This window comes from Cryptomeria japonica, chromosome 6 (assembly GCF_030272615.1).
Source record: "Cryptomeria japonica chromosome 6, Sugi_1.0, whole genome shotgun sequence".
In the NCBI taxonomy this organism is placed as follows: Eukaryota; Viridiplantae; Streptophyta; class Pinopsida; order Cupressales; family Cupressaceae; genus Cryptomeria; species Cryptomeria japonica.
In genome coordinates, this window is record NC_081410.1 from 609930284 (window position 1) to 609945982 (window position 15699).

Consider the following 15699-nt stretch of genomic DNA (forward strand, 5'->3'; position numbering starts at 1 on the left):
CTCTATTTGCTCTTAATGCTAGTTATGTTGTCAATAACCCACTTCTGAAAATTGAAGGATTCCAGAGTGCAATTTCGGGCAGTATTTAGAATAGTATTCACCAACTCCCTACCCTGCTTAGTGCCCATATAATTTGGGTTGTCTTCCTCCATAGAGTTTAGGGTGACATTCCTGCTATCCAAGCCCATAGGGCTAGAATAAGGGTTTTCAGAATTAACACCTTTTTTCCCTTCTTCCTCTTCTCCAACGTTCTCTTCCTTCTCACTCTCCATTTTTGTCTCAATATCCTTCCCCTTTTCCTCCTCCAAATCATAATGCACCTTTATTTCCTCATTATCTATATCAGCTCTCCATTGTTTATGGGTAGGGGCATTAGACTGGTCATCATCAGACTCAGAATCTTTACAGCTCTCAGAAACATGTGCATTGGTTACTAGGTCATCATCCTTGGTAGCCCTAGCTTTCTCCTTCAGGTATTCATAAATGAGAAAGATAAGCCCCTAATGGGCTATGGGGTAAGAATTAGGCTTTTTGGCATGATCAGCCAAACCCTCATTCAGAGAAGAAGCTAAGTAAATGGCAGGGAAATCTTAACCCCATGGCAGAAATAATTAAGAATTACAAAATGATAGTTATAGATTTTGGTAAATCTACCATCAACAGTAAGAAACTCCATCAAGACCCTTAAAAATTTCAGCCAAAAAGATTTTACCTACTGGGGAAGGTAGTAGGAGATGTTGTCTTTCTTGGCCAGCCTAGCCTTCTCATCCTTCGATTTCGGGAAGTTTTTAAATGCTTCAATAGCATACTCCCGGCCTCTATAGAATTTTGTGCCCTCCTTCTGAAGACCCATGACCTCTGCAACCAGATCCTCATCAATTTTCCATGTCTCCCCAAACAAGGTGACTCTGTTGCTATTCGAGCCCCTAGCAAAGCTATGAGATACCAAATTTCTACTTCCATGCAACTTTTCCATATAGTTGGTGAAACCATATCTATGAAGCCTCCTCCATACTTTCCATTCACTCTTCTAGTTTTTGCAGCCAGAGGGCTCATTCTTGTTTAAATTACCTCCCAAATTGAACAACAAGTCGAAGTACCCAAATGTGTATCTCACAATCTGTAGGTTTAACCACATGTTCTTGTGCAAAATTTTGGAATAACAGAATGGACTCCCTTTCGTGGTTTTAAAAATAATGATAATGGCCACACAAAACCGACACTTATTATTATAATACCCATCACACATTTGATCATGAACCCGATGCCTAAAAGAAATCATTAACTGATAGTTCATTTGCCCCAAAACTTTGTCTTTGATATCCGGACCCCAAAAGATAATCATGATTTTAAATTGACCCATTGATGCGATCAAATAATAATTGCTCTCTAAGAAAGTTATTGAAAGTGCTAATGTAAAAGTTGATGATTTATTTGATAAGTCTGAAAGTACAAGTAAATCTGAACTTGAAAAAGTATGATAATGAGGAAAAGTTTGTGATCATTGAACCAGAAGCAAAGAATAATGAACAACCGACAAATGTAGAACTAGGTGATCAATCGGTAAGCAATGACAATGAAGATGAAGAACCTGATGAATAAGATGCAGAATCGACACATGCAATACCTAGATATGTTAGACTGAATCATTCGCAAGAATAGATAATTGGTGATAAGAATGTAGGTGTGCAAAACCAGGAGAAATATCTGAGAGAATTCATGTTTGATATCTACAATTTAACCCAAGATAGTTAAGGAAGTACTAAAGGATGATGATTGGGTTAAGGCAATGAATGAAGAGTTAGATCAAGTTGAGAAGAACCAGACATGGTCACTTGTTCCTAGACCGGAGGATAAAAATGTAATTGGAATAAAATGGGTCTTTAGGAATAAATTGGATGAAGAAGGAAGTATTTTAATAAACAAGGCAAGGTTAGTCTGCAAAGGGTATGCTCAAGAGGAAGGTGAGGACTATGGTGAAATATTTGCAGCTGTTGCTAGATTGGAAGTTGTAAGAATGCTACTAGCATTTGCTTCATATAAGGGATTCAAAGTCTACCAAATGGATGTCAAGTCAGCCTTTCTAAATGGGATTCTAGAAGAAGAAATATACATTGAATAGTTAGATGGATTTTCCTTGACCGATGATAAAGACATGATGTGTAAATTGCACAAATCTGTGTATGGTCTTAAGCAAGCACTAAGAGCATGGTGTGAGAGATTACATGCACGTTTAATCAAGATTGGATTCCATCGTACCAGTGAGGACAACAATTTTTATTTGAAAAATGATGGAGACAAGATGCTGATAGCAGAAGTATTTGTTGATGATATAATTTTTCATGGCAATGATGATATGTGTATGGACTTTGTTGATATAATGAAAAAGGAATTTTAAATGTCTCTAATAGGTGAAATTAAGTTCTTTATTAGCTTATAGGTCCAGCAACTGGCTGGTGGTATCTTTATTTGTCAGGCCAAGTATATCAAAGAGGTGTTGAATACTTTCGGCATGGAATACTGCAAACCGGTAGGTACACCGATGGTGACTAGTTGCAAGTTGTCAAAGAAAGATGATTCCCCTATTGTTAGTGAAAAAGAATACAAATCTATGATTGGAAAGCTACATTATGTTGTCCATAGAAGACCACACATTCCTCATGTTGTTGGATTAGTTCCTAGATTTCAAAAAGAGCCTAAAGAGAGTCACATGGTTGTTGTGAAGAGAATTTTTCAGTATCTCAAAAGCACAATAGACTATGGTTTATGGTATCCCTATAAAGGTGATTTTACTTTGATTGTCTTTATTGATGTTGATTGAGCAGGTAATGTTGATGCTCAAAAAATCACAACCGGTGGAGCTTTTCTACTTGGAGGAATATTAGTGGCATGGACGAGCAAGAAACAAACTTGTGTTTCTTAATCTACAGCTTAAGCTGAGTATGTAGTTGCATCCATGAATTGTACGCAGGCAATATGTATGAGACATGAGATAGAAGGATTCAAGATAGATATATCAAAACTGGTGACTATCTATTATGATAATACAAGTGCAATCAACATTTCTAAAAATCTTGTATTACATGCTATAACCAAGCACATTGAATTGAAGTATCATTTCCTAAGGGAAAGAGTTCAAGATAAGGAGGTGAAGATGGAATATCTAAAGAGTAAAGATTAGTTGGCCGATATCTTTACTAAGCCCTTAACGAAGGCTACTTTTGAGTTTCTTAGAGGTAAACTAGGGGTTAGACTCCTACAATGGAAGAACTAAAGTGATGGAGATCCATCAATCCTGTGGATTTCATGTTTATTTTTCACTAAGGATTGATGTTCAGGTATAGGCTACTTCTTTGGGGAGCAAGTCTGATGTAAAATTCTGATTTAATGCTCTATTATAGTTTTCTTATTTATGTAGCAGAGATGATGGAAGAGGCAGCAACAGAATTAAAGACAAATGATGCATTTACATCTTTGGCATTTTTGTCAAAGGGGAAGAAGAAATGAATAGAAATCAAATATGGCAGGAATGTGAGAAGTTGAAGATCAGATTGAGTGGAGAATTGGTTTAGGGGGATATGTCAAAAGGAGAACCAACAGAGATATGATCAGAGATGTTATATTGGCAAGCAAGTTGATGATGATGATGGTATTTTGATTGTGTATCTAATTAGTGTTTCCGTCAATGCCAAAGGGGGAGATTGTTGGCATTTGGCATAACCGATGCAGACCAGGTCATGTGGTTGAAGTTGATGACTGCACCAGTAAAAGATAGAAGTCTATTTATGACGAAGAGGTTGAGATTCTATGAATAGATGAAATGATCAGTTATTTGTGTTTTCATTGTTGGCAACTGATTTTCCTAATGTTCCCAAGGTTTTGTTTTATCATCTAAGTGTTTTGGTTTACCAAAAAAAAGGGTTTACCGACAGTGAGCTAAAGTCTGTGAAATAGCACTTTAACCGGTAAAGCATAATTATTTTGATTGGATCGGTCGATTGGAAATGATTGGTGATTTATGGTTTGGATGGTGAACTTGTATCATGGAAAGATGTATGTGACCAGAACCAAAACTTGTGATGATTACCGGAAGGTGTATTTCAATTTCTGATGCAGTTTTGCTAAGGTTTTAGTAGGGTTTAAGGATCGGTGAAGAAATCATCAAACCGGTAATGATTTATGTTATGAGGGTGATCGACAATGAGTCTACTTAAAGTTGGTAACATGGCACAACTCACGTAAAAGATTTAATAGCTATTTTAGCGTGATTCAAGGAATATTTTCTTGGGAATCAGTGAAATGCTTTGGAGAGTGTTTTGAGGATACAGATTGGATTTCCATGATGAGTTATGATCAATCAATGATTGATATTATATTGTAATCTATTGTTATAATCTGGATAGCGATCTATGATAATATTTTATGATCTTATTGTAAATTCATGATGTAATTAGGTTTTATGACTGAGCTAGTTCAAATGGCTATTTATGTTGACACAGTTGATGTTTATTATGTCAGTGGTCTTAGAGAATGTGTTAAGCCGTCCAAGTGAAGTGTGTAATCTTCCTGAGAGTTGCAAAGTGTTGTGTATAACTAGATCTGATCAAGAAAGCACATAAGTGCAAGAAAACAAATCATTTTCTTACTGTTGTTCCCTAATAGTTACAACAGGTTAAATCCCTTGATCGAGTAGGTTCTAACAGGTCGTAATCATTTAAGTCCCCTAACAGGGCATCTCTCAACAGAGTGTTAAATCCTCTCGCGGGGTTGATCCTAATAGATCATCAAGCTCCTAATCGAGTTGCAAGGCAAATCCCTTAACCGGGTGACTCCACATAGGGTTTGCTCTTAACTGGGTGTATTGTAAGCTTCTAACAAGGCTAAGCTCCTAATAGGGTGTACTTTGAAAAAGTACAAATATTTGTGGGTGCCAACTCCCATCATGGTTTTCTCCCTATTTTGGTTTCAACTTCAAAAACTTATGGTGTTAATGTGTGGAATATTTTTCATGTGATGTTCTTGTTTATATTTTATTTCATGCATTATTTCTAAGAAACTGGTTACAATGTTTTATCATAAGTTTATCAGAGGGTTGCTGGTACTGATAAGAAGTTGTTTGAGAAAGTTTTTGATCTTATTGATAAGATTAATGAGTTGGTAATTGATCAAGTTTATATGATTACTTTAGTGGTGAAAGTATTAGTAAATGATTTGATTAATGTGTTAATCAAATTTGATAAAGAGGTTATTAGATCTTATTACAAAAGTTGAGATATTTATTATATAGTTTCAGATTTGAAATAAGCTAAAATAAGTTTGATTTTGAGTTAAAATTTGAATTGGTCTTAATACTGATTCACCTGCCCCCCCTCTTAGTATTAACCGGATTCTCATAGGATTAACAATTGTTATCAGATATCTAATCCTCTGTTTGTAGAAATTCTAACCTCTTGAGGAAAATATTCTAAGGAATTCAAGATGATGAAGAAAGAGGGTCCCAAGTTCAACAAGGATAACTAAAAGATCTGGAAGGACAAAATGATGATCTACATCAAAGGTCTTGGTGCACAGTATTGGAGGCAAGTTGAAACAACATATGTTTCTCCTACCACTACTCCCTTGACACTGGATGAACTTAGAGAATAGAAAGATAACATGCAAGCCCTAGAAGCTATTGTAAGTACTTTATCTGATTCAGAATATATTGATGTTGAAGGATTGGAAACTGTGGGTGAGGTTTAGGAAAATTTAGAGACAATCTATGGAGGAGATGAGCATGTTCAAAGAGTTGAAGAGGAAAGCTTGAGAGGAAAGTTAGATGACATGAGAATGTTGGAAGGAGAGAATATTGGACAATGTGGTCAGAGAATAAAAGAAGTTGTTGGTTGTATATAGAGTGTTGGAGAAAAAATAGAAGATGATACAATAGTAAGTAAAATGCTCAAAACTCTTCAACCTCAGTATGCTATAAGAGTATCAACAATCCAAGAGCTTTGATATATTTCAAAGGATAAGGTAATTGTTGATTCATTGACTGGTAATCTTACAACTTTTGAACTAAATAGTTTTGACAATAGTGTGACAAAATCTACTGAAACTACCTTTAAAGCTTCTATTACCGGCTCATCTGCTAGGAAAGGAAAAGATATATATCAAAATCATGAGTGCAGGACAAGTCATGGAAGCAACTGGGTAGATGAAGACATTGAAGATCAAGTGATGGAACTTGAAGCATTGTTAGCAAAGAGATTTCCAAGAGGCAATGGTAAGTATAGAGGAAAGCTACCTTTGAAGTGTTTCTCTTGTAATAAAATTAGTCATATTTCTGATAATTGCCCTAACATTGATAAGAAATAACATTTTAGAAGATTCAAAGGAAAGGGAAAGAAACATTGTTATGTTGCATTAGATGAAGGTGTGACCGATGAGGAGTTAGAAGAAGAAAATTACAATGAAGAAATTTTGTTTGTAGCTGTAAAGGAGGAATTGTCTGATAAAAAGGTACTAGTATTGCATATGGAGAATAGTGGTGAGTGGATTATAGACATTGGCTTCTCACACCACATTACCGAAGAAAAAAGTGAGTTCATAACCCTTAATGAATTTGATGGAGGTGTTGTTAGACTTGGAAACAACTCTCCTTGCATGGTGAAAGGTAAAGGTTATATATCTCTAAATGGAAAGAGTAATGTTGATGATGTATTTTGGGTTGATGGTCTTAAGTATAATCTTTCGAGTGTTGGTCAGCTCAATGATAAATTTTATTTGCTTTAATTTAAGAGTGGAGTTTACATAATTGTTTGAGGTAATGGTGAACTGATTGCTACCGGGAAGCAAACTAGAGGTAATGTATTCCATTTAAATAGTAATGTTAACAATTGTCTGGTTGCAAGAATGGAAGACAATTGGTTATGGCATAACTGATGTTTTCATATTAATTTTGATAATCTAGTTAAGATAATCAAGTCAAGTGTTGTAAGAGGATTACCTCAGCTTGTCAAACTAGAGAGTGTGATATGGAAATATTGTCAAATCGGTAAGATGACCTCTATTTCTTTTGAAAGGAAGAATGGTATTTCTGAGAATTTTCTTAGATTTGGTACATATTGATCTTTGTGGCCCTATGATAACAAAGAGTTATTATGGTGATAGGTATTTCATGATCTTCACCGATGATTATTCTAAAATGATATGGGTAACATTTCTGAGAGAGAAATTAGAAGCATTTAATAAATTTGGCACAAAACCCAAACCCTCCTTTGCCAAACCCCCCCTCAATTCAAGATTTAATTGCACAAAATTTGATCCAATTTATGGGGATTGCAAATGTCTATCATAGGATCCCTCACCTGAAACCAATGTTTGATCCCCTCACGTCCATCATAAAGAGTTTAGAAACCATCACTTAAGAGCACAATCCTGCTCTTTTGTGGCAAGATTATGTGAGGGAAAAATATGTGGATGGCTTGTCCTAAAAGAAGATCAAGGATCTTGAGATATCCAAAGTCGATATCACCGCATTGTTTGTGAATCCCTGCACTGGTCAACCCATAGACCCTCCCCAAAAAACACTTTCTATTAAATAGTGCAGAAATGATGATATTGTGAAAAAAATTTGGGATCATTGGTGGATGGTTTTTGATTAACCACCCAACAAAAATCTTGATGTCCCCTTCTACTTCATCAAAAAATTGTATGTTGGGTTTTTTTTAGATAAAAATGTGAACTACTTTGACATCCAATCTTTCCAAGGTGTGGGTTTAGCTATGCCACAAGATAGACTTGGGGCAGTTAGAGTAGTCTAGGGCCCATATGTCCCCTCTCCTCCTGTTGATCCCCCACCTCCACTACAGTATCCAGATATCATCTATGAGGCAGTGTCATGGACCATATCGGCTATTCACTCTTTGAGTAGCCTTTTGGTTTCTCAGACTAGGGCAGTAGCTCAACCTTCTTTTAATGGTAGCAATGCATCTAATGGTGCTAACACATCCTCCTCAGCTCCACACATTTATGTGCCCCATAGTTGTATCATGTGTGGGCACCTATGCTTGGGTCCAGTTGGACAGCCTGTTGATCCTCTTGTTCACACTGCATACTATGAGGCACATGAGATGCATGATGCACCAAATGTTATGACAGGGACTGGAGGATACCCTAGAGAGTCCTCACATGCTAGAGGCGAGGAGGCACCTTCATCATATGTTGATGATGTAGTCGTAAGATTTATTTTTTTCAGAGTTCATTCTATATTTTAAATAGATATTTATAATCTAGATAATATTAAGTACTAATGTTTATTTACATTGTCTATTTAACAGTTGATGACAGAGGAGGAGTTGACATAGATCGAGGAGGGCACCTTGACAACCATTTCATTTGGCCTTGATATCTTTACGATACATATATTATTGCACCTAGTCATTTGTATTTTATTGTACATACATGCTCATCATTTATATTGGCATTAATTAGATTATGTAGTAAGTTGCATGTATATCTTATTTTATTCTTGTAGGGCACAAGTAGCGCAAGTGTGGGGCTATGTGATTTAGGATCTGGTAGTGCAGCTAGAGACAAGGGAAAGGTAATTGAATGCAAATATGATTGAATGAATAGTTTAAATAACTCATAATGATTATACATGTCTAGACATAGATTGATAGTTTCACATACTTGTTGTGTATATGTACAAAAAATTCTTGGCTTCACATCCTTGTTGACTTCACCCACTATACCTAAAGATGAAGAAAAAGAAGAAGAGGAAGAAGAAGAAGAAGAAGAGATGGATCAAGTACATGTGTTTAGTAGATATAATTCATTATTATCAGTGATAATTATATGCTAACTTGTATCAATTTCATGTTTGTGAACATATGTAGGTTGTGTATGAAAATATTGAAAACATAGCTCCTCTACCGAAGACATACATCAAGAATCCTCCAAAGACGAAGAGAAAATGTGGAGATGAGGTAAACAAGAATAGTTCAATTATAACTTTCATTTTTACGTTAACTTTTTGAATGTGGGTTATATAATATAACTAATCTTAATCATGGTTTGTTTTTTCTTGTGTAGGATCCTTCAGAACCAAGCAGTGCGGCGAAGATTGATTTTGATGATCCATCAGTAGCTTAGGATGTTATATATAGTTTTGGGATGCTTACATGTCTAATTGGCATGTATATTTTGTATATGGATATACATTCACGTATATAGACATACATTTTGTTTGAGTTGGCATTTATGTCATATTTGTGTATGGACATATACTTGTAATCATTTGACATTTTCATATATACGGAAGTTGATATTTGATCATATAAATTGTTGCTCATGTGTGCATGGTGTTATCATTTTAAACTTTAATCTTCAAGCCAATAATTAACAATGGTTAAAAATGGTTATTTAATGAACAATAAAATTAATTTCATTTCATCGTAAGTGTTGTTTGTATAATCTTCAGATTATATAATTCATTTCATCTAAATCGTAAGTGTTAAATTTGGTTGCCTTTGGAAACTTCACCAAATTTAATGACATCCTTGCTCATCAGGCCTCCACGAGATCAAATTTGGAAGAAAAGTGTTTTGATGGATTCTCAAAGTAAATAAGGTGAAATATAATCATTTTTTATGTAATAAGGTCATCTAGACCAATATTTGTTATGTCTAGTCATAGGTTACTCATGATCAACAATAGTCATTGTCCATAGCTCTTTGGTCTTCAATTATTCTTCATGCTTCAACAACTTGACATTTGTAGCTATAATAAGGTGTGAATACATGAGGATGGTTTTGTGTCTCTCATAGTCTTCAAATGTAGGTATGACATTCTTTGTAATCATGTATGTTTGGAACCAAGTTCCCACAATAACAACTGAACCTGCGGGATATGAGAACCCATCATCATCTATCACTGGTTATGCTAACTTCTATTTTCCATGTACACATCATGTCAACCAATATTCTGATCTCTCTTCATTCCCTTGTGGTGCAACAACTGCAAAAACATGTCCTGGTTGTACAAGATCTGATAGACGGTCATACTCAAGTGAACTTTCCATGTCATCGTTTGACAAGGATATTGTTTGAGATAAAGGAGTTAGATATTGTGGAACCCACATATCAACCCACTCACTTGACTCGCACAGATCCCAATCACACCAAACACAACTCTGACAAAAACAAGCCAACGCTCATGTCCAAATGGTCCATGTACTTACCACTGAGATGAGAAATGAATGCATCTTTGAAGAATCTTTAATTGTTTGGCAATCCAATCTATCTCCCACTTTTCCCTCCTCAACTAACCAAAAGAATCTGGTCACTGCTAAATCAAGAGTACCTCCATGTGATAATGATGAAATATACCAATCAATAATAGAACATGCATCAAAGAAATTTGTACCTAAAATCCTCAATTTCTCCTTAACTAGAGCTCTCTTCAAACATGCACTTGCTCCATCATGTTCCCCCTTCCCATTCCCAACCTCAAAAAAACACCAAATATGAGGTATACGCCACTCTACATGCAATCTACTCAACCAATAAAACATATGGGCATTCTTGAATTGACCCGTACAGTTATTTAACCATATCAGATGTTGATCAATTGCAATATCTTTCTCATGCAAGAACTCAAAAAAATTCTTGAAAGAATGTTGCACATACTCGGAGGAGTGTGATCTATCATCACTCATATAAAAATGATACTCCTTGATTATCTTCACGTCCTCTTTTGTATTATTAGGAGCATGTCTATATATAATGTGAATAAAATTAACAATCTAGATTGAATTGTAGTACTGAGACTATACCTCATTCTATGGTTCCAATGTATAGTTCTTTGCAAAATCAACCATCGATACAATAGTGCCAATTGGGAAAGAGTTCTTACACATCCTGAACTATTGATCCAACCACTGAGACCTATGGGTGTGCCTTGCATACTTATAGAAAATATTTTCCTTAAAATCCAAAAAAAAATCAACAACACTCACTTCTCTTGAGACTAATTCACATCTAGAACCTTCACCTCCACTCTTCAATGTATATTTCACTGTCTCATTATTTTTTCTCAACATAATTCTTTCCAAACTCATGTTTTCTTCCCTCATGAAACCATGAAACAAACTTCGACAACCCACCACATTGTGAGCACTTCTCATTCAAACAATCATTTCTTTAAAAATAATAGCTCCATCATCTCTAGGGCATAAAAATAGATCTTGCAAGTCTCTTGATGATCTCAGAAATAACATTGCACCACACTCCTACAACATCTCATTAGTATGTGTTGGCATTTGGCATTATAACAGACAAGGAGATATTGTTGGCATTTCAATAAGGATATTGAGAAGGTTGTTGATGATTATGGATATAACTAATTAAGGATGTTTTACTGTCTTAATATTATTATTTTGTCATTGATGTCAAGAAATTGATTTTCTAATTCAGTATGATTTGATGAGTATAAAGATGTCGATAAAAGACACAGAAAGAATATGATGAATAAGGGGAAGGAATAAGTTATTCAATGGGCAACTATTACCGAGTTAGACAATGATGAGATCATGATGCTTAGATTGTTTTGATATCATACATATGTTATTGATTGTAAAGTTAATACTACACTATGTTACCAAGCAAAGAACCTAGTCGGTAAACCCTAAGGTTATCGCTATCGGTTAATGAAGGCAGTATGTCTACCGAGTGAAGTTTACTATTTATCGAGTTGCAACTGAGTAATAACAGAATGCATTAAATGATTACATGCATTATTTAATGAAGGAAGCTGATGAGTGGCTATGATTAAATGATTGGTATGCCGTGACTGAAGTTTGTTAAATAATCTATGGCAAAGGAAAATCGGCAAGAAGATCTACAGCTCAGATTGAATCGCAATACCCTAGCACAAGTTCCAAGAAATGTATGCAAGTTCCTAGGTAGGGTAAAACATTTCGGATCGAACAATACATTGAACCTGGACAAAGTTTGAAGATTTGATGGCTATGATTGATCATGGGAAATGTGATCAAGGAGATTAAGCGGTTAGCTATTGTTTATAAATAAGGAACTGTTGATAAACAATGTATGCGAGCAAGTGTATGCACAGGGATGCTACATAGCGATTACCGAACACTGAAGCTTGAAGACCTGTTTTGAATAACAGAGTATAGAGCCCAACAGATGGACAAGATTAGTTCTATGTCTATATTATATTGAGCAAATAAGAATCTGCTTTAGCATTTTAGATGTGAACTTGCAGATAGATTTTTATTACTGTTATTTTTGTAAAGTGACAGAAAATCTCTTAACCGAGTGGACTTAACAGTCTTATTTGTAAAACCCTCTAGCAAGGTGACATTCTGATTGAGTGTTTGAAATCCTTTAACAAGGTCACTTCTAACAAGGTGAAGATCCTAACAGATTTGAGGGAAATCCCTTAACTGGGTCACATCTAGTAATGTGTTTGTAATCTTTAATAGGATTTGTTTTTAACCGAGCATACTCTAGAAGAGTATATTTCTTAGTGGGTCTGAAATCCCACAATGGTTTTTCCCTATTTGGGTTTCCACGTTAAATCTAGTGTTATGAGTGTTATGATGTTTATATGCTTTTAAGTTTGCATGTTTAGCAGTTTTGGTTATATTACTGAAGTATAGGTTACCGAGGTTGAATATGATGTTTTTATGGAAGATTAAGTTTGTATGATTCACCCCCCCTCCCTCTCATCTTATTAGCTTGGCATCTGTACTTATCTTTAAGTATCGGAGCTATCAATTGGTATCAAAGCTTTGGACTCCAGAAGAAAAAGTTTAAAGGTACTTGAGGAAAAGATCCAAAGATGTATAAGAGGGATGCACTGAAGCTGAACAAGTCAAGTTTCTATACATGGTAGAAAAGGATGAAGTTGCACCTATCAGGAGTTGGAGAATATGTTGTATATTATCTAGAGAATGATTTCATCACACCGAGAACCTATCCATTGACAATGGAAGAGATAAAGGCCAAGCAAGAACATATTCAAGCAATGATTGAAATAACATCTGCATTGACCGATTCAGGGTTTAATGATCTAGAAGGCTGCATTGTTGCAAAGGCTATGTGGGACAGGCTCATATCTGTGTATGGAGGAGATGAACATGTTCAAAGAGCAAAAGTCAACATTCTAAGAGGACAACTTCAATCTATGAGGATGAATGAAGGTGAGAACATAACCCAGTAATGTACAAGACTAAAGGAGATTGTCAATTAAATCAAAGGAGCAGGTGGAACCATTGAAGAAAAGGATATAACAAGTAAGTTGTTAAGAACCCTTCTACCAGCTTACGCAATCCAGGTCTCTGCAATCAATGAATTAAGGTATGTACCCAATATGTTAGTTTCTTTAGATGCTACTATTGGTAAGCTACATGCATTTGAGTTAAGTAACTTTGATAATAGCGGGTCTTCAGTTGATAAAGTTGAACCTGCATTTAGTTCTTTTCATATTGGTGAATATGATGATTACAATGATAGAATGAATAAGTACACTAAAGGGGATCACAATGGAGCAAGTGAAAGATTTCGCAAGAACATGGAGGAAGTACACAAACTGTATGAGGAAATCAGAAAGCAAGAAGAGTTTGAAGCACTATTAGCCAGAAGGTTACCGAGAGGCAAAGGTAAGTATAAAGGAAAACTACCTTTGAAATGTTTCAATTGTGATAAGATAGGACATATGGCTTCTAACTGTCCTGACAAAGATTCTACTAAAAATAGAGATTACCAAAATGATAGATAGAAAGATAATCATTACAGAGGACACCGAGACTTCAAAAGAAGAGATAGAAAGACATGCTTAATAGCCGATGAGGAATCCAATGATGATAAATCAGATGAAACTGATACAGAGGAAGTAGTTTATGTGACTATCAAAGATGGATCAAATGAAGAAAGGTATGAAGAAAAAGCCCTAATATCTCACATAAATACTAATGATTCTTGGATCATAGCTAGTGGATGCTCACATCACATGACAAGTGATAAACACAAGTTTGTTATGTTAGAAGACTATGATGGAGGCTATGTAAGATTTGGTAATGATGCACCATGTCCGGTAAAAGGTAAAGGATCCATAACACTTCTTGACAATGCAAAGTGCAATGATGTTTATTGGGTTGAAGGTTTGAAATATACTTTGTTGAGTGTAGCACAGCTAAACAATACAGGATACTGAATAGAATTTCAAAAAGGAATTGTCAAAGTTCATGACAAGCATGGAAAGTTAGCTGCTATCGGGACACAAACAAAAAGTAACACATTTCACCTTGATTCAACTCGTAATAAATGTTCCTATACAAAGATAGATGATACCTGGTTATGGCATAAAAGGTTTTGTCATGTAAATTTTGATAATTTGATCAAAATAAGTAAAAAGCACTGAGTAAGAGGTCTACCGAGTTTGGAAAAACCTGAGAATGCTATATGTCGAGGATGCCAGATGGGTAAAATGACAAGATTAAGCTTTACAATTAAGTCTTACACTTCTAAGGGAATTTAAGATCTTGTGCACACTAATCTTTGTAGTCCTATGAAAGTTCAAAGTTATTATGGTGATAAATATTTCATATTATTTGTGGATGATTACTCAAGGATGATGTCAGTTATGTTTTTAAAAGAAAAATCAGAAGCTTTTCAAATGTTTAAATGGTACAAGGCAAGAGTTGAAAATGAAACAGGAAGACAACTGAAATGTCTTAGATCAGATAGAGGAGGAGAGTTCACATCTAATGAGTTCAACTTATTCTACAATGATCATGGTATTAAAAGACAAGTCTCTGCACCAAGAACTCCACAACAAAATGGAATTATTGAGAGAAGAAACAGATCTATTGTGGATTGTACCAGAACCCTGATGATTGAAAAGAAAGTGCCACAAACATTTTGGAGAGAAGCAATAAGCACGACAGTTTACACCGTGAACCAAGTACAACTGAAGAAATGTACTTTGAAGACACCATATGAAATCTGGTATGACAAGAAACCTAATGTAAGTTATTTCAAAATCTTAGGAAGTAGATGCTATGTACACAAGGATGATAGAAATGGCAAGTTTAATCAGAAAAGTGAAGAAGGAACATTTCTTGGTTATTCTTCTAGAAGTAAAGCATCTAAATGTTTGATCAAAACATCTAACAAAATAGTAGAAAGTGCAAATGTGAAAATTGATGAATTTGCAGAAAGAAATGATGAAGGAAACTCCAAAGAACTAGAAGATTATGATGAATTTGTCTATGTTCAACTGACAAGTCTTACTGAGAAAACTGCAAAAGGAAATGAAGAGAATATCCAATTACCGAGTGATGAAGAAGATCATACAGGCCTACCGAGCCTGTATTAGACAAGTATGTCAAAAGACATCATGCACCAAGTCAGATTATAGGAGATAAGGATGATCCAGTGATAACAAGGAACAAACTGAGACAGAACACATGTCTGATATCTAAATTTGAACCGAGAATAGTGTAAGAGGCATTTAACAGTGAAGATTGGATAAATGCTATGAAAAAAGAGATTGATAAAATCAAGAAGAATGACACATGGACACTGATCCCAAGACCGAAGGACAAAATTGTAATCGGTACAAAGTGGATTTTCAGAAACAAGCTAAACGAAAAAGGTGAGGTCATTCGAAATAAAGCAAGACTAGTTT